This window comes from Schistocerca piceifrons, chromosome 7 (genome assembly GCF_021461385.2).
Source record: "Schistocerca piceifrons isolate TAMUIC-IGC-003096 chromosome 7, iqSchPice1.1, whole genome shotgun sequence".
Taxonomy (NCBI): domain Eukaryota; kingdom Metazoa; phylum Arthropoda; class Insecta; order Orthoptera; family Acrididae; genus Schistocerca; species Schistocerca piceifrons.
The window spans coordinates 1,178,738-1,203,741 of record NC_060144.1 but is presented as its reverse complement, the minus strand read 5'-3'; the positions used below and the strand labels follow the sequence as shown (position 1 = coordinate 1,203,741).

At 41.6% G+C, this 25,004-nt stretch overlaps 1 protein-coding gene across 1 annotated transcript in view; it reads left to right on the top strand.

Annotated features, from left to right (window-relative positions):
* The window catches only part of LOC124805294 (protein unc-13 homolog B), a 473,759-nt gene that overhangs the window by 80,146 nt on the left and 368,609 nt on the right, over nt 1-25,004 (top strand). The window lies entirely within an intron of this gene.

The following is a 25,004-nucleotide window of genomic DNA, read 5'->3' as shown; positions in this document are numbered from 1 at the left end:
CTGGATTTCATACAGGCGTCTGCCACGGTGTCTTAAGATGTGGCCCGGGCTCCATTTTGGCCGCCTGCCATATCCCCATACCCAGATGAGGTCGTCGGTGGTGAACCGGCCAAGTGAAGGCACCTGCGGCCGTGAGGTGGAAGGCCACTGAAGATGAAGTAGCGTGCGGGGCTGTCAGCCATGTAAGAGCTCAGCCGGGCTGTGGTCGCCCATGGGGGTGAAACGGTAAGACGCCAGAAACTGGAGAAGTGCATCATCATCAGCAGCAGAAGAAGTCAGAAGTTTTCGCATCTGCGCCTTACATGTGCGGACCAGTCGTTCAGCCTCACCGTTGGATTGTGGATGTATCGGTGGGGCCGTGACATGGATAATGCCATGATGAGCACAAAAATCCACAAATTTGGAAGAGGCAAATTGTGGACCATTATCAGTAACAAGAGTAGAGGGAAGGCCTTCCATAGAAAAATTGTGGGTGAGAGAACTGGTGGTTGCCGCGGTGGTAGGCGACATGCAATGGACAATGAAAGGAAAGTTAGAGTAGGCGTCAATTACAAGGAGCCAATAAGTACCTAAAAAAGGTCCCGCAAAGTCAGCATGAATGTGCTCCCACGGCTTCTCAGCCGAAGGCCACGGTGACGAAGATGACTTTGGGGCAGCAGCCTGTGACGCACAAGGGCCGCAGGCAGTGACCATGTGTGCTATTTCAGAGTCAATGCCAGGCCAGTACACTTGACGTCGCGCCAGGGATTTTGTGCGAGACACACCCCAGTGCCCTTGGTGAAGGAGGTGCAAGACCGAAGCACGCAAAGACACAGGTACCACAACACGCGGCGAAGCATTGTGAGTGGAGAGGAGGATAACACCATCCCTAGCCGTGAGGCAGTGGCGCAAAGCGTAGTAGTTCCACAACGGATCAGAAGTCTTAGCGGACGGGCGATCTGGCCAACCCTTCTGAATACAGCGTAAAACCCGGGAGAGGGTAGGGTCAGAACCCGTAGCAGCCGCCAGCCTGTCCCCAGTGATGGGGAACCCATCCACAACCCGCTGCTTGGCAACACCCAGGTGGAAACACAAAAGTTCGTCCCTATCGAATGCCTGATCAGGACCCATGGGAAGGCGAGACAGTGCATCAGCATTCACATGGTGAGACGTTGGCCAGAAATGAATCTCATAATTGAAACGAGACAAGTAAAGAGCCCAACACTGGAGGCGGTGTGCAGCCTCGTCAAGAAGTGATGTTGATGGATGAAACAAGGAAACAAGTGGATTGTGATCTGTAACAAGATGAAATTTTGAGCCATAGAGAAAAACACCAAACTTATGAAGAGCATAAATAATGGCCAAAGCTTCTTTCTCAATTTGAGAATACTTTTGTTGGGCATCCGTGAGCGTTTTGGAGGCATAAGCAATGGGTTGTTCTGAACCGTCAGAAAAATGGTGCGCAAGGACTGCACCGACCCCGTATTGAGAGGCATCTGTGGCAAGAACAAGATGTTGGCCAGGTCGATAAGTAGCCAGGCACGGGGCCTGTTTCAGCATAGTCTTCAATTTCTGGAAAGCTGCTTCGCATGATGCGGACCAGTGAAAAGGCACGTTTTCATGCAACAGGCAATGCAACAGCTGAGCCACCAAAGCCGCAGACGGTAAAAACTTGTGATAGTATGCTATTTTCCCCAAGAAGGCCTGCAGTTCCTTAACAGATGTAGGGCGAAGAAGGGCATCAATCGCAGCAACAGTTTGCTAAAGTGGACGAATACCATCCCAAGAGAGTTGAAACCCCAAGTACGTGATAGATGCCTAAAAAAATTGTTATTTCTGAAGATTACACTTAAGACCGGCAGTCTGTAAGACATGAAAAATTGTGCGGAGATTTTGAAGATGTTCTTCAGTGGTGGAGCCAGTGACAACAATGTCGTCCATGTAATTGATACACCCAGGGACAGGGAGCAATAATTGTTCCAAGAATTGCTGAAGGACAGCAGGGGCACTAGCAACCCCGAATGGCAAGCGTTGGTATTGATAGAGGCCGAAAGGCGTGTTAAGGACCAGAAACTGCCGGTAAGCAGCGTCGAGAAGAAGTTGATGATAAGCTTCTGACGGGTCAATTTTAGAAAAATACTGGCCTCCAGCAAGTTTAGTGAACAGTTCTTCAGGACGGGGCATAGGGTAAGTGTCGATGAGGCATTGAGCATTTACAGTGGCTTTGAAATCGCCACTGAGACGAATATCACCATTTGGCTTAGCAATGTCAATCACAGGAGAGGACCACGCACTGGAAGTGACAGGAAGCAATACCCCTGAAGTAGTGAGACAATCCAACTCCCGTTTTACCCAATCACGAAGGGCCACAGGAATGGGCTGAGCCCGAAAAAACTTAGGCCGAGCAGTGGGTTTGAGTGTGATATGAGCTTCAAAGTCGTTTGCACGGCCTAACCCAGGAGAAAAAAGGGACGAAAGTGTCATTGACAAGGAATCCAGTTGAGCATAAGGAATAGCATCAGAGGCAATATTTACAGAGTCATCTATGGAGAACCCAAAAACGCGAAAGACATCGAAACCAAAAAGATTTTCTGTGTTGCTCTGGTTGACCACAAATATGGGAACAGTGCGAACGACGGATTTGTAAGATACCTCAGAATTTAAACTGTCCCAAGAGAGAAATCTTCTGTTTATTGTACGTCCGTAATTGCCGAGTGACAGGTGACAGGAGTGGAGAACCCAACTGAAGATACGTCTGAGAATTAATTATAGTGGCAGCAGAACCGGTATCCACTTGCATGCGAACATCTCGACCAAGGATTCGGAAAGTGAGGAATAACTTCCTTGAAAGGGAAGAAGTGCATTTGACAGACAACACAGAATCAGAATCAGCGTCATGTTCATGAACATCATGTATGTGGTCGGATTTGCAAACGGAAGACACATGACCTTTCTTTTTGCAATTGTGACACACAGCCCAATGTTGGGGACAATCCTCGCGTGAATGTTTCGTAAAACACCGCGGACCTGAAGGAAGTTGCCGGGGGTTTTGCTGCAGTTTCTTAGCGGGTTGTTTACGGCTAGACCGAGGCTGCGCGTGGGAGCGCACTGTGGGCACGTCGGCTGGCGGGGACGCACCGCATGCGTCGTCAACAGCGCACAGAGGTTGTATTTCCCTGACATCACCCCACACCTCTATTTGCGCCCCAGTGGTGTGAGAAATTTCAAAAGACTGCGCAATGGAGAGAACTTCATCTAGAGTCGGATTCGCCAACTGAAGGGCACTTTGCCGAACTTCTTTGTTGGGCACCAACCAGATAATAGCGTCCCATACCATGGAATCGGCATAGGATTCTTTGTGAACGTCAGTAACAAATTGACTCTTTCGACTGAGGCCGTGAAGTTCAGCAGCCCAAGTGCGATAGGATTGATGCGGTTGTTTTTGACAACAATAAAAGGCAACATGAGAGGCTACCACATGCGTTTGCTTTTGAAAATAGACAGACAGAAGTGAGCACATTTCAGCAAAGGACAAAGATGCAGGATCCTTCAAAGGAGCCAATTGCGACAACAACTGATACATTTGAGGTGAAATCCAGGAAAGGAACAGAGACTTACATGGTTGTTCGTCCGTGACATGAAATGCCAAGAAGTGCTGTCGAAGACGGTTTTCATAATCAGACCAGTCTTCCGCCATCTCGTCGTAAGGAGGAAAAGGAGGTATAGCCAATGACGAGAAACGCCCCGCATTTGATGCCGCGACGAAATTGCGAATCGCCGCTGTTAGAAGTGTTTGCTGTTCAAGGAGATTTTGCAGTAGTTGCTCAACAGTAGCCATGGAACCTTGTGGGTCAAGGGTGAAAAGGAAAAATCCACTACCTCGTCGCCAATTGTTATAACGTCAAGTTTAACACATATATTTCAGAATGACACAACACGTATAAGTCACAGAGTAAGTTGACAAGCAAGACATGTGTACACGTTAGCATTCGAATGAGCACTGAGTCCCAGTCTAGCGGCCGCTGCTCGGCTGGCCGCTTAGGTGGCGCAGCTGCTGCACGGCTGGCAGACAGCGCCGCACGTAGAGGACGCGCGTAATTGCGCGGCGGCACTTTGAATGATCGGCGAGTCACAGCATTGTCTTGTTTACTTCATTACATTTATGTCCTGCATATGCAATATCAACGATTGTGACCATTTTCTTCTTCCTCATTAGCTTCTTTTGAAATATTTTCTTTGTTTCATTCGTATGTTTCATGTTGTGATGGTGTTGGACCGTCTTACCAACAACTTTATACTGTGGCAGGGCCCAAGCATATCATTGTCAACATTTATGTCTTTTCTCATAACATGGTGGCAAAGGTAGCATTTAATAAGATTGACTCCAAGGGTACAATGTAAGAAACATGTAAATTAATAGTTCACAGTTCTGGTGTCAAATAGAAAATAACAGCCACTTCTGGTACAATGATATAGTCTCTCAGCTGGAGTCCAGCTTGAGGCCATTGGTTGGCATCCAGTTGAGATCCTAGACGGTATCTGGGTCAGCTGGGTGCAGGCTGGGCACTGGGATGTCAGCAGAATGCTGCTGGCCAGTGGGAGACTTGTGCTTGAAACAGTGGCAACTGCCAGGGCATGAGGGTGCTAACATGTTCAGCCAGGCAACAGTGTCCAAGGCAGCGTATGGCCTATGTCTACATTGGAGTCCAGTTGGAGTTGTGGGCTGCCCTGTGTTGACCCCCAGACAGAATCTTGGGTATTGTTGAAACTGATGCTGGTGATCACTACAAACAAATGGACAGCAAGGTGCAGAATCCAGAGCGTGAATGGATACTGGCAAGTAGCAGTTGCACAATGTGTTAAGTAATTCAATGGAAGAAATTCCATAAGATGTCACATGATGTGCGGATGCTACGTAGTGTTGTGCTTGTGGCACCACAGTTGGTTGTGTATGCTGCTAGTGGGTGATGCTGGTGCTTCTAGTGGAGCCCACAGGAGTCAGGCATATTCACACAGCAACGTGCTACTGTTAAATATATTGACAGGTTGCTGTTGTGGTCTTCCAAAGTTTGGTAAGTACATCGTTTTTTTGATCATGTGTGGCTAGCTTCAGCAACCTGCCAGCTGCAGGTGTATGTACCAGAGGTAACAGTGACCAGGCGAGTGGCCTGGTCTCATTAATATGCGATAAATGCACTGCCTTCTTACTTATTTCCTTCACTGATGTCTTCTTTCTTTTTCTCTTCGGTGATGACTTTTATTCTTCTCTTCAATGATGTCATATTTCTTGTTTTCTTGAGTGATGTCTTATTTCTTGTTTTCTCGAATTATGTCTTCTTTCTTGTTTCCTTCAATGACTGGATCATCTATAATTTCTTCCGATGTGAAAAGTGCTATTTTTGTTGTTAAACTAACTGCCTTCTTCTTTATGATTTGTCCTCTTGCAGTGAGGGCAGGTCTTGAAAGGTTTCACTCTCTACTCATATTTATGTTTTCTTTAAAGTGCATTTCTCCTCTCTTGCAAAAGTCCAAAATCACCTTGACTGTTATAAATTACATCCTTTTTTTTATTTTTGTTAAAATGAACATCAAAGGTGAGTCTCCCCTTTATTAATATCTTTCAGTTGCTCCTCTTCCCTTATGAGCCTCCCCTTGGATTTTCCATAGTCTTCTTTCCACTGGGTGACGAATCACATGTTGGAGAGAAAAGTTTGCATTCATCTGACAAAAAAGGCAGTATCTCAGGTATGAGTATAGTGTGTGACATCTTTTGTTATTGGAGGTGATTCAGTCAAATGCTACATTCTGCAGACCACTTGTAGTACTTGCCATGTCACAAGTTTTTGTTGTGTTTGAAACTATAAAATTCTTGAAGCAACTGCTGAGTTCTTTGAGAAGTAGTTCTCTTGTATATTAGTTTAAGTTTATCATACATAGCCTTGGAAATTTCACAACATAACATGTATGACTTTGCTTTCTTGTCACTTGTCCTCATTAAATAATGTTTCACTTTGCTGCCACTTTGCTGTCATTCTCTGTTTTTTCTTCTGAATTGCATTTTCAAGTTATTCAGTTCCATTCACAATATAGACAGAACAGTATTTGGATTTAGGTGTTCCACATGGTGAAAATACTGCTGGCCTTGAACACATGTATATGAAGAAGTTCTTCATTTTCTTGAGACTTTTTGAATTTTTTTAAAAAAACAGTTTTTGAGTGTTCTTGCGACGTGTTAGAGTTGATTTTTCCAGCACCATAAACACCATGAGCAAGAGGAGAATAGAAACCTTTGAAACGTGGTGTTAGAGAAGAATGCTGAAGACTAGACAGATAGGGCAAATAACTTTTGAAGAGGCACTGAACTGATTCGAGGAGAAAAGTGCTTTATGACACAACTTGATGAAAAGAAAGGATAGTTTGCTAGGACACGTCCTGTGACTTCAAGGAATAGTTCATTTGCTAATGGAGGAAAGTGTGAAGGCTGAAAACTCTAGAGGAAGACCAATGCGTGATGACAGGAAGTGGGCTTCAGCAGTTACACAAGGACGAAGAGATTTTTACCTAATACACTAGTGTGAAGAGCAGCTTCAAATGAGTGACATAGAGATTTGTTCATTACAAGGAAAATTACTGTGGTGGGTAGCTGTAGTAATTATCACTTCAGAATTTTCTCAGCTCCCTAAGTGAATTGGCTATAGAAGTATTGTCATGACATCTGAGGTACACAGATGACACATATTCTGAGAAGAGGTCAAGGAGCAGGAGGTGGTCTGCTCTAGGTGAAACACCTGATAATAGAAGTTGTGTTTTGATGTTTGAAGCTTTTTATGAAGTGGGAGAAATAATTATATTTGATGATGGTAGGAATTGACATAATTTCGCAACAAGAGTAGCTATTCTGTAAGTGTGACATGTGTTGCCAACAAAAATTAGTAGGAAAGATAAATATGAAAGTTCTGATTAACAATTAAATTGGAATTGTGTAATGGAAAGTCTGGTTACTTGAAGTACAGAATGCTGCAAGCAGTCCCAAACTTTCATTGTGGGACTTATAATGCCTGCCCACACATATTGTGTTGCAGAAACCACTTTAAAATGTGTAACTGTGTGGTCTTCTCAGAGTAGTAGAGTGCAGTAAAGCTGTTATAATTTACACACTCACTTTTGAATAATTGTTAATAGTTATTGATGTTATCATGATGAATGAGTTAAAATATGCTTGAAACTTTCAAGTATTATTAAATATTAAAAAGTCAGAAATTGTAGAAAAAAAGTGGGCAGATTAAACAGATACAACACCTAACTTATTTAGTATTCGAATCAGATTTATCACATATTTTATTTTGTAGTATAAGAGGTATACAAAAATTTCTTGCAGAACTGTGGTTGTTGCATACAGATAAATATGGTGTTAAAAAGTGTCGTGAATTGAAATGAGGAATGCAAGAAATTTGATCCTCATTAAGGTGAAGGTAGAGACATTCAAGGAAAAAATTTGATGAGTAGCTGAGATCAAGAATGTGAAAAACAAGGGAAATTCAAAAATGAACAAAAAAGACAATAAATTATTAAGTAAATAAAGATGATACTAAAATGCAGGAAAAGGAGGTTATGGAAACTAGTTTGCAGATGTTCCTCAAAACAGAAGAGCTGTGCAGGGTTTATTAATTTGACTGAAGCATTGCATGAAACATTACTACCTAAACAAAATTTTCGAAAGCTTTTTATTTTTTCCCACAACTTTCTGAACTGTGTATCATACAGAGATGTACTCTATAATGCACCAGATTCTTTTTAAAAAGCCTTGGGTGTAACATACACTCCTGGAAATTGAAATAAGAACACCGTGAATTCATTGTCCCAGGAAGGGGAAACTTTATTGACACATTCCTCGGGTCAGATACATCACATGATCACATTGACAGAACCACAGGCACATAGACACAGGCAGCAGAGCATGCACAATGTCGGCACTAGTACAGTGTATATCCATCTTTCGCAGCAATGCAGGCTGCTATTCTCCTATGGAGATGATCGTAGAGATGCTGGATGTAGTCCTGTGGAACGGCTTGCCATGCCATTTCCATCTGGCGCCTCAGTTGGACCAGAATTCGTGCTGGACGTGCAGACTGCGTGAGACGACGCTTCATCCAGTCCCAAACATGCTCAATGGGGGACAGATCTGGAGATCTTGCTGGCCAGGGTAGTTGACGTACACCTTCTAGAGCACGTTGGGTGGCACGGGATACATGCGGACGTGCATTGTCCTGTTGGAACAGCAAGTTCCCTTGCCGGTCTAGGAATGGTAGAACGATGGGTTCGATGATGGTTTGGATGTACCGTGCACTATTCAGTGTCCCCTCGACGATCACCAGTGGTGTACGGCCAGTGTAGGAGATCGCTCCCCACACCATGATGCCAGGTGTTGGCCCTGTGTGCCTCGGTCGTATGCAGTCCTGATTGTGGCGCTCACCTGCACGGCGCCAAACACGCATACGACCATCATTGGCACCAAGGCAGAAGCGACTCTCATCGCTGAAGCCGACACGTCTCCATTCGTCCCTCCATTCACGCCTGTCGCGACACCACTGGAGGCGGGCTGCACGATGTTGGGGCATGAGTGGAAGACGGCCTAACGGTGTGCGGGACCGTAGCCCAACTTCATGGAGACGGTTGCGAATGGTCCTCGCCGATACCCCAGGAGCAACAGTGTCCCTAATTTGCTGGGAAGTGGCGGTGCGGTCCCCTACGGCACTGCGTAGGATCCTACGGTCTTGGCGTGCATCCGTGCGTCGCTGCGGTCCGGTCCCAGGTCGACGGGCTCGTGCACCTTCCGCCGACCACTGGCGACAACATCGATGTACTGTGGGGACCTCACGCCCCACGTGTTGAGCAATTCGGCGGTACGTCCTCCCGCATGCCCACTATACGCCCACGCTGTCATGGCATGCTACCAGTGTTAAAGACTGCGATGGAGCTCCGTATGCCACGGCAAACTGGCTGACACTGACGGCGGCGGTGCACAAATGCTGCACAGCTAGCGCCATTCGATGGCCAACACCACGGTTCCTGGTGTGTCCGCTGTGCCGTGCGTGTGATCATTGCTTGTACAGCCCTCTTGCAGTGTCCGGAGCAAGTATGGTGGGTCTGACACACCGGTGTCAATGTGTTCTTTTTTCCATTTCCAGGAGTGTATATCTCTATAGAAATGTAACACACTGTGAAATCATCTAGCTTAATAATTTCTTCACTTTCTCTGTTTTATTGGACGCTACTTTCTCAACAAATAAAAAAAATGATGTTTCATTGGTTTTACGGCATTCAGAGACCTAGAGTAGACTGCACAACTTTGTAACAGGTACACAATTCCTTAACTGAATTCATCTTTTAAAATCATTTTAATTGTATCATTTGCTGGATCACAATTCATGCTGTACTCTCAAGCTACAAAAATACGTTAAGTATTTGGTTCATTTAGTGATGAGGAGGGGGCAAAATGAGTTTAGTTTCACTCTACTGGTTTGAATACCTACTAAGATCTGAAATGAAATCCTGCATAGAACATGTTGACAGGTAGTTTGTCCCAAGTGTGTTAATGCGTTCTGAGCTGTCTTCCCACAGCTACAATGTTAATTATGTGAGACCCAAGCCAGTAACATACACCTTTACTCCATTGTTGTAGATAAAGATACTATAATTTCAAAATTTGTGTTTATAAAATTGTACAACTATATGCTGGAAGAAGGAATATCCAATAACATTTTGAAGCTAAGAAGTACTGCAAATGTGTTGTGTTGAAAAGACTGATAATGATGGCTACTCAAAACTGGCAACAGTGTATCAGATGTGGTAACATGAAAAGGGAGCTACCAAATTCATCAAATTCACCACACCTATTACCTTGAACCCATCCTCAACACACAAACTTGTCTAAGATGTGAGGCTGCAAACCTTTCCTGCATCACTTTCTAAGAACTGACTGTTTCTATTAACCAACATTCCACAAATGGTGTAACCTCTTGAATCCATTTTTCTGAACTTGTATAGTATTATTAGCATTTCTTCTTGGGTAAAAGGAATGCCTCAAATGTACCACCCTTGAATTAACTTTATCTCAGAGAACTGAAAGGTTTAACATCGACCAACACCCACAATTTTACGTTCATCATGGTCTGTAGATTCCATCAAGAAGGAAAGTCTTCAGGCATATGGGGTTTGTCAGTGTGAACACTTTCTTCTTTGAAATTATCCCTTTTAAGTTTTGCCTGAAATTTATTCTGGCACTGACAGCCATGGCACCAAAATGGCTGATGTCAACAGAATGATGCGTCTGTGTGAGAGATTTAGCGATTTGTTTGACAAAATGAGATTAAGAAGTAGGTAACTTTTTTTATCGATAAATTAACTTTTAGGTTAGCATGTGTGTAAATGCCTGCATCACTTTCTGTCATAATTTCTAACTCAGTTAAATTTTCCAGAAACCTGTGTCACTGAACTTCTGAGATCACTCTGTGCTGTGTCCATAAAGTTAGTGTTTTTGCAAACTAGTCTTAAGTTATTGGTATGTTTAAACTCTTTTTTGTGATCCAATTTTCATTTTCTTGTTAAAGTCTTCTTCAGCTTTTTGTGCTCCAGTTTCTTTTGGTCTACCTGGTTAGTTTGTTGTAAACTTTCTCGTTGTGATCATAGCTCCTTCTTAAGATATGAAAATTATTAATGCCATAGTTTCATTACTTAATTCAACATTCATAACATGTGCAACTGTAGCTCAATTCATGTGTATAGGAGACACCATTCCGGCATATCTCCATTATACCTCAGGAGGGATTCACAAAGAAAAATTGTGATCTATGACGTCACAGGTATCTTGTAGAATAGAATAGAATAGAAGAAATTTGGCTTTTATTAATCTTTTTCACTGAGGCAGTCTGTTTATTTGAAACAAAGTGTTTCATTCCACATTATTGGCTCTTCTGGCATGTATGGCATTACACATTAATAAAGTACCAAACTCGAGAAAATATAGTCCTGGTACTCCAAGAAAATTCACATCCTGAAAACCATACCGACTTTGAGAACCAGCCACTTATAAGAATTTCGAGCCCAGAAGACCAGGCATTTATGTCATTATTTAAAATTTTACTTGCACCTTTGTGTGACATATCTTAAAATGTAATACACACAAAAAACAACCAATGTTATACATAAAAGCTGAGCATTTCTTTTAGCTGCACTTTGTTGTTGTTGTTGTTGTTGTGGTCTTCAGTCCTGAGACTGGTTTGATGCAGCTCTCCATGCTACTCTATCCTGTGCAAGCTTCTTCATCTCCCAGTACCTACTGCAATCTACATCCTTCTGAATCTGCTTAGTGTATTCATCTCTTGGTCTCCCTCTACGATTTTTACCCTCCACGCTGCCCTCCAATACTAAATTGGTGATCCCTTGATGCCTCAGAACATGTCCTACCAACCGGTCCCGTCTTCTGGTCAAGTTGTGCCACAAACTTCTCTTCTCCCCAATCCTATTCAATACTTCCTCATTAGTTATGTGATCTACCCATCTAATCTTCAGCATTCTTCTGTAGCACCACATTTCGAATGCTTCTATTCTCTTCTTGTCCAAACCATTTATCGTCCATGTTTCACTTCCATACATGGCTACACTCCATACAAATACTTTCAGAAATGACTTCCTGACACTTAAATCTATACTCGATGTTAACAAATTTCTCTTCTTCAGAAAAGCTTTCCTTGCCATTGCCAGTCTACATTTTATATCCTCTCTACTTCGACCATCATCAGTTATTTTGCTCCCCAAATAGCAAAACTCTTTTACTACTTTAAGAGTGTCATTTCCTAATCTAATTCCCTCAGCATCACCCGACTTAATTCGACTACATTCCATTATCCTCATTTTGCTTTTGTTGATGTTCATCTTATATCCTCCTTTCAAGACACTGTCCATTCCATTCAACTGCTCTTCCAAGTCCTTTGATGTCTCTGACAGAATTACAATGTCATCGGCGAACCTCAAAGTTTTTATTTCTTCTCCATGGATTTTAATACCTACTCCAAATTTTTCTTTTGTTTCCTTTACTGCTTGCTCAATATACAGATTGAACAACATCGGGGAGAGGCTACAACCCTGTCTCACTCCCTTCCCAACCACTGCTTCCCTTTCATGTCCCTCGACTCATATAACTGCCATCTGGTTTCTGTACAAATTGTAAATAGCCTTTCGCTCCCTGTATTTTACCCCTGCCACCTTCAGAATTTGAAAGAGAGTATTCCAGTCAACATTGTCAAAAGCTTTCTATAAGTCTACAAATGCTAGAAACGTAGGTTTGCCTTTCCTTAATCTTTCTTCTAAGATAAGTCGTAAGGTCAGTATTGCCTCATGTGTTCCAGTGTTTCTACGGAATCCAAACTGATCTTCCCCAAGGTTGGCTTCTACTAGTTTTCCCATTCGTCTGTAAAGAATTCGTGTTAGTATTTTGCAGCTGTGACTTATTAAACTGATAGTTCGGTAATTTTCACCTCTATCAACACCTGCTTTCTTTGGGATTGGAATTATTATATTCTTCTTGAAGTCTGAGGGTATTTCGCCTGTTTCATACATCTTGCTCACCAGATGGTAGAGTTTCGTCAGGACTGGCTCTCCCAAGGTCGTCAGTAGTTCCAATGGAATGTTGTCTACTCCGGGGGCCTTGTTTCGACTCAGGTCTTTCAGTGCTCTGTCAAACTCTTCACGCAGTATCGTATCTCCCATTTCATCTTCATCTACATCCTCTTCCATTTCCATAATATTGTCCTCAAGCACATCGCCCTTGTATAGACCCTCTATATACTCCTTCCACCTTTCTGCTTTCCCGTTTTTGCTTAGAACTGGGTTTCCATCTGAGCTCTTGATATTCATACAAGTCGTTCTCTTATCTCCAAAGGTCTCTTTAATTTTCCTGTAGGCAGTATCTATCTTACCTCTAGTGAGATAAGCCTCTACATCCTTACATTTGTTCTCTAGCCATCGCTGCTTAGCCATTTTGCACTTCCTGTCGACCTCATTTTTGAGACGTTTGTATTCCTTTTTGCCTGCTTCATTTACTGCATTTTTATATTTTCTCCTTTCATTAATTAAATTCAATATTTCTTCTGTCACCCAAGGATTTCTACTAGCCCTCGTCTTTTTACCTACTTGATCCTCTGCTGCCTTCACTACTTCATCCCTCAAAGCTACCCATTCTTCTTCTACTGTATTTCTTTCCCCCATTCCTGTCAATTGTTCCCTTATGCTCTCCCTGAAAGTCTCTAAAACCTCTGGGTTAGTCAGTTTATCAAAGTCCCATTCCCTTAAATTCCCACCTTTTTGCAGTTTCTTCAGTTTTAATCTACAGGTCATAACCAATAGATTGTGGTCAGAGTCCACATCTGCCCCTGGAAATGTCTTACAATTTAAAACCTGGTTCCTAAATCTCTGTCTTACCATTATATAATCTATCTGATACCTTTTAGTATCTCCAGGGTTCTTCCATGTATACAACCTTCTTTCAAGATTCTTAAACCAAGTGTTAGTTATGGTTATGTTGTGCTCTGTGCAAAATTCTACCAGACGGCTTCCTCTTTCATTTCTTAGCCCCAATCCATATTCACCGACTATGTTTCCTTCTCTCCCTTTTCCTACACTCGAATTCCAGTTACCCATGACTATTAAATTTTCGTCTCCCTTCACAATCTGAATAATTTCTTTTATTTCATAATACATTTCTTCAATTTGTTCATCATCTGCAGAGCTAGTTGGCATATAAACTTGTACTACTGTAGTAGGTGTGGGCTTCGTATCTATCTTGGCCACAATAATGCGTTCACTGTGCTGTTTGTAGTAGCTTACCCGCATTCCTATATTCCTATTCATTATTAAACCTACTCCTGCATTACCCCTATTTGATTTTGTGTTTATAACCCTGTAGTCACCTGACCAGAAGTCTTGTTCCTCCTGCCACCGAACTTCACTAATTCCCACTATATCTAACTTCAACCTATCCATTTCCCTTTTTAAATTTTCTAACCTACCTGTCCGATTAAGGGATCTGACATTCCACGGTCCGATCCGTAGAATGCCAGTTTTCTTTCTCCTGATGACGACATCCTCCTGAGTAGTCCCCGCCCGGAGACCCAAATGAGGGACTATTTTACCTCCAGAATATTTTACCCAAGAGGACGCCATCATCATTTAATCATACAGTAAAGCTGCATGCCCTCGGGAAAAATTACGGCCGTAGTTTCCCCTTGCTTTCAGCCGTTCGCAGTACCAGCACAGCAAGGCCGTTTTGGTTATTGTTACAAGGCCAGATCAGTCAATCATCCAGACTGTTGCCCTTGCAACTACTGAAAGGGCTGCTGCCCCTCTTCAGGAACCACACGTTTGTCTGGCCTCTCAACAGATACCCCTCCATTGTGGTTGCACGTACGGTACGGCTATCTGTATCGCTGAGGCACGCAAGCCTCCCCACCAACGGCAAGGTCCATGGTTCATGGGGGGGGGGTTAGCTGCACTATGTTTATTAATTTAAACCATTAACGTTTACTATTTGTGTGTTCATGCTGCTTAACATTGATGTTGCCATTGACCGACTGCATCATGTGTCCTATGCTCTTAATATCTGTAGTCAACGGCTGGTGAGATCACATAACATGGCTGTGATTGCCTCACACAGGGCACCACAATCTCGATTTTAGTGCTTTGGAAACTGACATGCTGTGTTTTGTGGAATTCAAAGTTACAATTTCATGATACAAAAATATGCAGTGTACATGTTGCTGCACGTCAAAGGTCTTTCCAAACTGTCTTTTTTTTGTTTTGGTTTCGTTTTCTAAAGTGGCGGGAAATTCTACGCCAATATATTAAACCTTAACCATTCAGAGGATTGATAAGTTCTACAGTGCCAAGGGGAAGTATACTATCAATTAACATGGAAAAAGTGTATTTTCACAAGGGAAAAATTGTATCTTTTAATTGGGAAATCTTGGAAATATCTGAGATTTTTTTTTCCTTGTCCCTGTATGCACCCTGTAACACCTCTGAACTATGTACACCAACATTTCTTATACCAATGTCTATCAGAGCCTAGCCTCACTAAAATAACCCTAAGTACCCCTTTCATTGCTGTTTCCATTGAATATACTAAAATTATCATCCTGAAATACTTCGTTCACTTTGTTCAGTAGCCTGCTAACTGAGAATATACACTTAATCCCCCTCCCAGAATGAGTCATATATGTGTTGTTCTTACTAATTACCTGCTACTGCTATCACTGTCAAAATGACAGGTGGTTGGGTGGCAACACACACTCATGCACAGTTTGAAACTTTCACATTTACCTTTGTTATGTGCAATGGGGAAACTGTTGCAACTGTGCTTCAACAGACTTACCTATGTAGCATTTATTTGACAGTTCACCAATTAAAAGTTTGTGAAACACCACGGTTCATATTATCTAAAGCTTCCTTAACATGATGGGATGAAAGAATTTCTTGAATAATATCAATTAAATATGTGATACCTCTAGTTTCCTCACATCCAACTCATTGTTTAGCGTCATTATATAACCAAAGATAATTTAAAACTATAACAAAGTGTTACGGTAAATTAGATTCTTATAAAAACAAAATGAGTAACACAGTAAACTTTTATGCATAAATTGGAAAAAAAACCCATGAGAATGAAAAATAAGCGTCAAAATATGCAAACAGATAAGAAAAGTGCAGAGAATGATCTGCTATTCATTAAAATATAATAATTATAAACTTTCCTTAAACAGATACACAGTTTTACATGCACATCTGGAAGGAACATGCAGAAAGACAGAATGGGTTATATGAGTGAAATAAGAATCACTTAAGACAGAACTATCTTTAAGAGTTTTTTATTAAAGATAATTGTTCAATATATTTGAATGTATGTAGCTAGCTACAGAACTTCTTAATGCATATTTGTTGGTTGGATGAATGAGAATTAAATTGTTAATTGTATCTGAAGGAAAATTCACTTAATAAAACTGGAAATATTAAAAAAAAGAGTTGTTAACCAGTGATTACCTTCAGGATATAAAATATATAGTACTGCCTGCCAATAGCTGCATATAACAATACACTCACTATCCTTTGTTTCAGAACTATTAACTCCTTTCTCAGGAAAGAGGGCTGGTTAGGATGGGGAAGGTTAAGAAGGAATGGCAGATTAAGGGGAAGGAGTCAGAGAGAATAAGAGGTCAAAGATAGCACTTTGTCAAGCACTTCTGTTCATAGAAGATAAAGACTGAGTGAGAAGTAAAGATGGGTTAGCAAAAGACCAATGTATAGTGTAAATAAGGCTAGGAAAACGGAAAATGAGAAAAAATGGAGGGAGGAAAACAAAAATGCATAACGAGTGTGTGTGTGTTGGCGGGGGGAGGGGGGGGGGGGGGGGTGGCAAGATGTTCTAATGAAGATTATGTCTAGGAGAGTGTTGGGATGTGAGAATGTGATGGAAGGCAAGTTCCCATGATGGAGTTCAGGGAAACTAAAATTGGTGGTTCCAAATAAGCCATGTGTTATAGCAGACACTCAGGGTCATTTAGTTCATGCTGAAGAACACGCTCAGCAACTTGGATATGGTTGTCTTCAAGCTTTTAAGTTCATTAATGTGGTCAGCCAGTTTAATGGTGGTCATTTCTATATGAAACAAAATGCAGCAGACACAACCTGGTTGATAAAAAATGTCCATGGTTTTAGTGAGGTGAAGTGTCAGGGGAAGTTTCTGAAAATTTTAAAAATGACCAGATGAATTTGAGTTGGGAAAAGGGTCGAGGTGTTGTAGGAAGTGGAGGAGATCCTCTGCATCATGAGTCTGGACCAAAAAAATGTTGTAAATAAAACTATGCCAAGCCAGGAGGCCCAGCATCTGGATCAAGAGAAACGTTTCTTCCATGCAGCCCATAAAAAAATTGGAATACCAGTAAAATGGGGCTAGCCTGGTTCCCAAAGTGGTTTTCCTGATTTGTTTGTAGGGCTGACCTGCAAAGATGAAATAATGATGGGATATGATGAAGTTGCTGGAAGTGACAAAAAACATGCTTTTAAAAAGACTGTTGGTTGCCATTGGAAAAGGCTGAGAGGCCACATGTGAGTAGGATTTTATTGTAAATTGAGGTCTCAGGAGTACTGGCGAGGAGGATTCCAGGTGGAAGAGGGATGGGAATGGATATGAGATATTTCAAGATGTGGTTGGTGTCTTTTTGCAGGATGGGAGCACCAGAGTGAGGGATTAGAAGTGCAGCAAAACCAGGGCTAAAGTGTGATTGGCAGCACTTCAAAATTAGTTGAAATTAGTTACAACAGGATGGTCAGGATGGATATTTTGTGTATATTTTTAAGTGGATAGACGGGGGGCGGGGCTATTGTTTTAAGGATTTTCTACAGCTCACTTTCGATGGAAGAAATGGAGTCATTAGGAACAATCTTATAAGTGAAGTTGTCAGAGAGCTGATGATGCCAATCTGCCACACATTCTTCACAATCGAACACCACACTAGTGGATCCTTTGACCATAGGGAAGATAATGATAGAGCAGTCTGCTTTCGGGTCACAAATAGCTCAGGATAGATTGAGTAAAGTTTTTCATGAAGGATTTAAGTGAGTGTTCCATGAATGGCAGGGAGGATGATTTTGGGGACAAGGAGGAGGTTCCCTTTGCAACATGGGTTGGAACTATTCAAGGAAGGGATTGATGCACACTCTGTTAGTTGTGAATTGGGATTGGTTTGTGATGCAATATTTCCAGTTCAGGTTCATTGTTACAATCTTTTTTTTTTTAATTTCTTATTTATTATGTCTCATTACTTCTTTACTGCTTTCATTTTTTCATCCATGTTCCCCTCCTTCCCCTCTTTCCCATTGCCTTTCGTTATCCTCACAACATGTGAATTACTTCCATCTTTGAATCTGAGTGACCTACCCTTCCATTTCAACCTTCCCCAGTCCATTGCTCTCTCCTTCCTGAGGAAGTAACTAATAGTTCTGATATATTACATAGTGTGTGTACTTTTATATATATTTATCAGCAGTATTTAGTATTTATTCTCCCAAAGGCACAAGGATTGCACAGGAATATGGAAACATCATGAGAAATGCTGGCATGAAGATAAATGCAGATGTTAGCCAATCCAGCAGGTTGCGCTGTTGTGTTCAACCATAAAAGGCACCTGTGCAATGTCCTCAATACATTGCAAGTGTCAGCCATTGTCAGGACAGTGCCCTGTGTAATTGAGAGTGTGTGATGGTGAAGCTAAGTGAATTCGAACATGGACAAACTTTCAGTGCTTGTATGGTGAAGCTTCCATAACTAAGGTAGCCAAAGTATTTGGTGTTTCGAGAGGCACTACTTCAAAGATTTAGACAGTATATGGAGAAAGAGAAAAAAGCATCATCCACTAAGTCACAACACAGACAAAAGTGTGTGTTGAGTGACCCTGACAGATAGTGATGAGAAACAAGAGGACAACACCTGCAAAATGCAGTACAGAATTGAATGTAGCACTAATGAACCATGTTACATTACACTGTATTATATAAATACTTGTTCCATAGATCACGAATACAGCATTTTGTAATGATATGGAACATGTCTCTTTAACAAAAGTTTTTTTTACACAAAATAAGTAATTAATTTTTTTATACTACTTCAAATCTATATATTCATCTACTGAGTAGAAAGAGTTTTCATTCAGAAATAAATGTTGCTTGGCTATCTGTCAGACTTTTAATGTCATTTGGCAAATGACAAAGGATTTATGTGGCATCATAATTCACCCCTTTCTATGCCAAAGTCATATTTAATCCAGAATAGAAAAGATCATCTTGTCTCCTGTTTTTGTAGCTATGCATTTCACTGTTATTTTTGAATTGGAATGTCTGCACTAAAACAACATGGTGGGAGCTCCATAATCATGGAATTGCAGGGTAAGCTGAAACATCAAATGGTTTCCTACTTGTGGTCGAGTTTATGCCCCAAGAATGAAACATGGTGGGGGTTTGGTGATGATTTGGGCAGCCTCATGGGTACTGTGCCAGGATCCATTACTACCAAGGATTATATGACCATTTTGGCTGATCAGGTCCATCACCAGTAGTTGTTCCCCAGTGATGATGGTATATTTCAAGGCAACATGGGCTTTATTGACACATCTTGCATCATCCAGGACTCATTTTGTGAACACAAGGATGAATTGTTGCTTCTTCCCTGGCCACCACAGTCAACAGATCACAGCATTATTTAGCCTTTGTGGTCAACTTTGGAGAGAAGGTTTACATGATCACTATCCACCTTCATTACATGATCGCTATCCACCTTCATCACTGTTGTGTGAGCTTGCTCTGTTTTTGTAGAAAGCATGGTATAAGATTCCCTTGAAAACCGTCGAGGAACTGTACTCATCCATTCTGAGATGACCGGAAGATTTTTTTTGTATGGTAACTGTTTTTGTATACCATGATAGGCATGGTGATGTCTTTTGTTTTTGGTGTTTCCATATTTTTGTCCACCTCCTGTATGAACAGGATGATTATAATTACAGTTCCAGCTTCAAAACACTCTAAAAACAACCACTGCTTAGAATGATATCAAACTTATCAAAGAAGAGGAAAGTGCTATTGGTGGGGGGGGGGGGGGGGGGGGGTATGAAAATTTTCCCAATAGATGGCACTGTAAGCGTCATAAAGTAAGTGGATTCAGCTATAAATGACAGTTGAATCACAGTACAACACTTGCAGTGTGAGTTGCACATTAAACCAACAGTACTGTGCGATGTGCATGACCGCACTAGTGTGGCATTGAACGGTTGTGGCACTGTTAGTTAGGTAAGCCTATCCACCGTGTTAAGGTCATACCACATCAGAAGGGCAAAAATGATTTTTAATTGTCTTGAGGCCAAAAACTGCGTAGGAAGCAAGAATGACATCAGGTTTTAATTTTTTTGAGGCCAAAAACAGCATAAAAAGCAGCAAAGAAATCGGTTTTCAATTGTTGTGCAACAGTCACAAGACATGTTCAGTATGCTGTCCACTGTTTCTTACCACAAGTTGAAATGGAGAAACAGCATGTTCCACAGCAGACTGGTGTGTCTCAGGGATCGTATTCATAATGCATTGCACAATGCATGCCTTCAATTTGCAATTGGAGCACTGAACACAGCATCTTTCAAATAATCCCACAGCCAGAGGTCACATGGATTAAGATCAGGTGATTTGGACAGCCAGGCTTGTCGTGCAATAGGTGTAAGACATAATGAGATTTTCACTCTGCAGCGGAGTGTGCGCTGATATGAAACTTCCTGGCAGATTAAAACTGTGTGCCCGACCGAGACTCGAACTCGGGACCTTTGCCTTTCGCGGGCAAGTGCTCAACCAACTGAGCTACCGAAGCACGACTCACGCCCGGTACTCACAGCTTTACTTCTGCCAGTACCTCGTCTCCTACCTTCCAAACTTTACAGAAGCTCTCCTGCGAACCTTGCAGAACTAGCACTCCTGAAAGAAAGGATATTGCGGAGACATGGCTTAGCCACAGCCTGGGGGATGTTTCCAGAATGAGATTTTCACTCTGCAGCGGAGTGTGCGCTGATATGAAACTTCCTGGCAGATTAAAACAGGAGAGCTTCTGTAAAGTTTGGAAGGTAGGAGACGAGGTACTGGCAGAAGTAAAGCTGTGAGTACCGGGCGTGAGTCGTGCTTCGGTAGCTCAGTTGGTTGAGCACTTGCCCGCGAAAGGCAAAGGTCCCGAGTTCGAGTCTCGGTCGGGCACACAGTTTTAATCTGCCAGGAAGTTACATATCAGCGCACACTCCGCTGCAGAGTGAAAATCTCATTCTGGAAACATCCCCCAGGCTGTGGCTAAGCCATGTCTCCGCAATATCCTTTTATTCAGGAGTGCTAGTTCTGCAAGGTTCGCAGGAGAGCTTCTGTAAAGTTTGGAAGGTAGGAGACGAGGTACTGGCAGAAGTAAAGCTGTGAGTACCGGGCGTGAGTCGTGCTTCGGTAGCTCAGTTGGTTGAGCACTTGCCCGCGAAAGGCAAAGGTCCCGAGTTCGAGTCTCGGTCGGGCACACAGTTTTAATCTGCCAGGAAGTTTCATATCAGCGCACACTCTGCTGCAGAGTGAAAATCTCATTCTGGAAACATCCCCCAGGCTGTGGCTAAGCCATGTCTCCGCAATATCCTTTCTTTCAGGAGTGCTAGTTCTGCAAGGTTCGCAGGAGAGCTTCTGTAAAGTTTGGAAGGTAGGAGACGAGGTACTGGCAGAAGTAAAGCTGTGAGTACCGGGCGTGAGTCGTGCTTCGGTAGCTCTGTTGGTTGAGCACTTGCCCGCGAAAGGCAAAGGTCCCGAGTTCGAGTCTCGGTCGGGCACACAGTTTTAATCTGCCAGGAAGTTTCAGGTGTAAGACATGTTCAGTATGCTGTCTGCTGTTTCCTGCCACAAGTTGAAATTGAGAAACAGCATATTCCGCAACAGATCTGTGTGTCTCAGGGGTCATATTAAGAATGCATAGTGCAATGCACGGCTTCCGTTCAGGTATGTTTGCAATCGGAGCATTGAAGACAGCATCTTTCAGATAACATGACAGCCAGATGTCATGTCAATTAAAATCAGGTGACCTGGACAGTCAGGCTGTAGAGAAATTCTAGCATTTACAAAATTATGATGCAGCAGCTGCTTCACTGGCTGTGCGGTGTGCAGAGGTGTGCCATCTTGCATAAAAATGATGCCAACTGTAGATCAATGCTGTTGGATGGTTGAAATGACATTGGTGTGCAAAAGACTCTTAGTATTTACCAGTGACAGTACAGGTAACAGTATCTGGAGGAGCTATCTCCTTAAAAAGAGGGGTGCTACAATAAATGATACCATCAACCCACACCACACTGTTAACTTCACAGGATGGAGTGGTACCGATTGATATGCAAGCAGATTTTCCATTGCCCATATTCTATAATTCTGTGTACTGACATGTCCTTGGAGATGGAAATGGCTTCATCTGTCTGTAGAATGTTCCATGGCTATTCGTTGCCACTCTTGTGTGAACAACAAATTGTAGAACAAACATTTTTCTTAGTGGCAGGTCCACATGAAACAACTCCTTAACATGGGTAATTTTGTATGTATAGCAGTGCGAGGTATTCATAGCATTTAACACACCATGTTCACAGGCATGTCCAAAGTTGAGACAATTCCCTTTCTACATTGCAGTGACAACATCTTCTACTGAAGTTGGATCTATTGTTTTCCTCCCCCTGCCATACTGCACTTCAAAAGAACCTGTCATTTTGAGTTTCATTATAATTTCTCCAGACACTTGGCAGACATCGGACAAATGCCTTTTTTCATACCTCTGACTGTCCCGAACGACTACAGAGCTGCTGAGACAGTGTTACCATTCTTGTAAAAGAGCTTTACCAGCAGCGTGCGATTCTGCATTGAGACAGTCATGCCGACTGTCTTAGGTCCAAACTGAGGAACAGCCATGTACCCTACATCCTTTATTTTGTATGTTCTGCCACTTTCAGTACCATCTAGTATTTCATTTTTGCTAACTTTTTTCCTCCATATCGTTTCCCCACTTCTTCAATAATATTCTGTTAAAATTTTTTGACATAATTCTGAGCAGTGGTTCTTTTTTGTAGTGTTTAGAAACTGTAACTTCATTTATAATCACACTTGACTAGCCAGCAGTTCTGCCTCACAATTTTTCATAAGCAAAAGCTTCAAATAATGTTAAAGAAAAATGCAGAATTGTAAAAATTTGGTTTTATAATTTGTCAGGGAAGCAAGACTAGCATAGAATGAAGACAAATAAAAGGTAAGCAGAAAAAATATGTACTAATAATACAGATAATTGCCGTGTAAAATTGAGATGATAGTTAGTCATTTTTTTGTCATTACTTCAGTCTATGGTGTATGACTAAATGAATAATAAGAATATAATGGAGGGAAACATTCCACGTGGGAATGAATAATAAGTTATAGAAGGAGTAAGGGTGACAAATCGCTTAATAATTGAGGTACTGACTTATTGATAGATACATGAAAAAGACTGACTGTTCTCTCTTAGGTTTTCATGGCATGAATAATTAATAGTGTACTTCCGGGTGTTCTTTCAAGTTGTTGTTTCCATTTTATCTACAATATCTCAACAAGTGGGTTGGTTGTTGAAATATTATGCATAAAATTTAAACAACTCAGCAAAACACCCAGAAGGTCATCATTAAGAGAGAATGTTGGTAGCTTTTGGAAAAATCTTTCTTCAGAGCTATAGAGTAGCCTACATAAACACACTCATATGCCCGCACAGCTACAATGTCCTAGCTGACTATGTTGTGCTGGGACAATGTAGCTATGCAGGTGTGTGTGTATATGTATACGCTATAGCTCTGAAAAAGGTTTTCTCTGAAAGATAGCAACATTTTCAGTCTTCTTCATGTGCTTATCGATGACTCAGCACCTCAACTGTTCATTGAGATGTTACTTGTACAGACGAGTAATAGTAATATCAGTAACAACATATGGTTAACATGTAATAAGTGTATTATTGTGTTAATGAGAGATAAACATATAGTAATTTGAACAGAATTTGGAATGTAATTATTCTGCACATCAGGCTTGTCAATGGCTGTTGTCTGTTTCAGTAATTCCCATATTCACACGTATCCTGTTTTTAAGAACTTCTTGTTTTTAAACCTTGTGCAGTGAACTTACTGAAATACTGAGAACACTGTAATTGTTTTAGAAGGCACCTTGTTCTATGTATATTTTAGTATTTCGTAGTACAATAACATGAAAATAAAATAAAATGAATAGTCATACAATAGAATATTACAAATATTTTACACTTTTAGCAGTCTTGCTGAATGCTATATAGTGCTAACTGAAATGAGATTTTAAGTCACAGTGTGAATCAATTTTTAGATATCTTAGCAAACTGTCAGAATAAAAATATTAACAATATGTCATCATCCATAAGACTGCAATGGATAATTTGGTTTTCTACTAGGCAGAGGAAAACATCAGTTTTGAATAGAATCTTCTTTCTGTTATTTTTTGCTTATGTACTATCACAGGGCTGTATTTGGAGTTGAAGAAAAAAGTCACATTGGGCACATGAAAGCTGTGAAACAGTCCGTATTAGATGGTACCAGCAAGTGGTCAGCAAAAATAGCCATAACAGGTTTGTTGTTATGACAGACTACTGTGCTGCCTTCATTTATGCTTCCCTTTTGCCTTTTCTTCCCAAGACACCTGCATCTTCCCTGGGTAAAGATATCTCAAAGCAGGCCTTCTTGTTTAACAGAACAATAAAAACAATTTTTGATGTGGCTTATAATTCTTGCATTGACAGTTAATTTTATTACTCCTGTCATCAGAATTTGCATAAGAAGTGCGTGGAGATGAGACTGATTGCTATCTCTCTTACCTAGGTTATTGTGCCACGAGATATTTGCAGGTATCATAACTTCACACTGCTGCAAATAAGATTTTATATACTTATAGTGCTGAGCAATTCTTCCTGTTACATTAAAGCAAAGCAGCTGCTGTTCAGAAAGGGAAAGCAAGATGCTGTTTTGTCATATCCTTACCCACTGTGCATCCCCCCCCCCCCCCCCCATGATGTGGAATGTGTGTTTGCCCTAGTCTCCTTATGTTAGGAATTAAAATGACTGTTCTATTACTGGCAGATGCTATTGTGATGCAATGACAACATATTTCCATTAGTAATATTCTGGAACAGATATTAGCATTTTTTGCTGTCCTTATCCTGCATGAGAGACAGCAAGTTCATTAGAATGATTATATGCTCATGAAGAACATTTTTTTGCACAAGCATATAATAAAATTAGAACATTTTAGCTCAGTCATTTTAATTCCAGACTACTATTTCAGCTGAATGCTCACTGTCCCTTGCAGTGCCACGTTTCCTCTTGTTATGCTTTCCAGATGCCCGG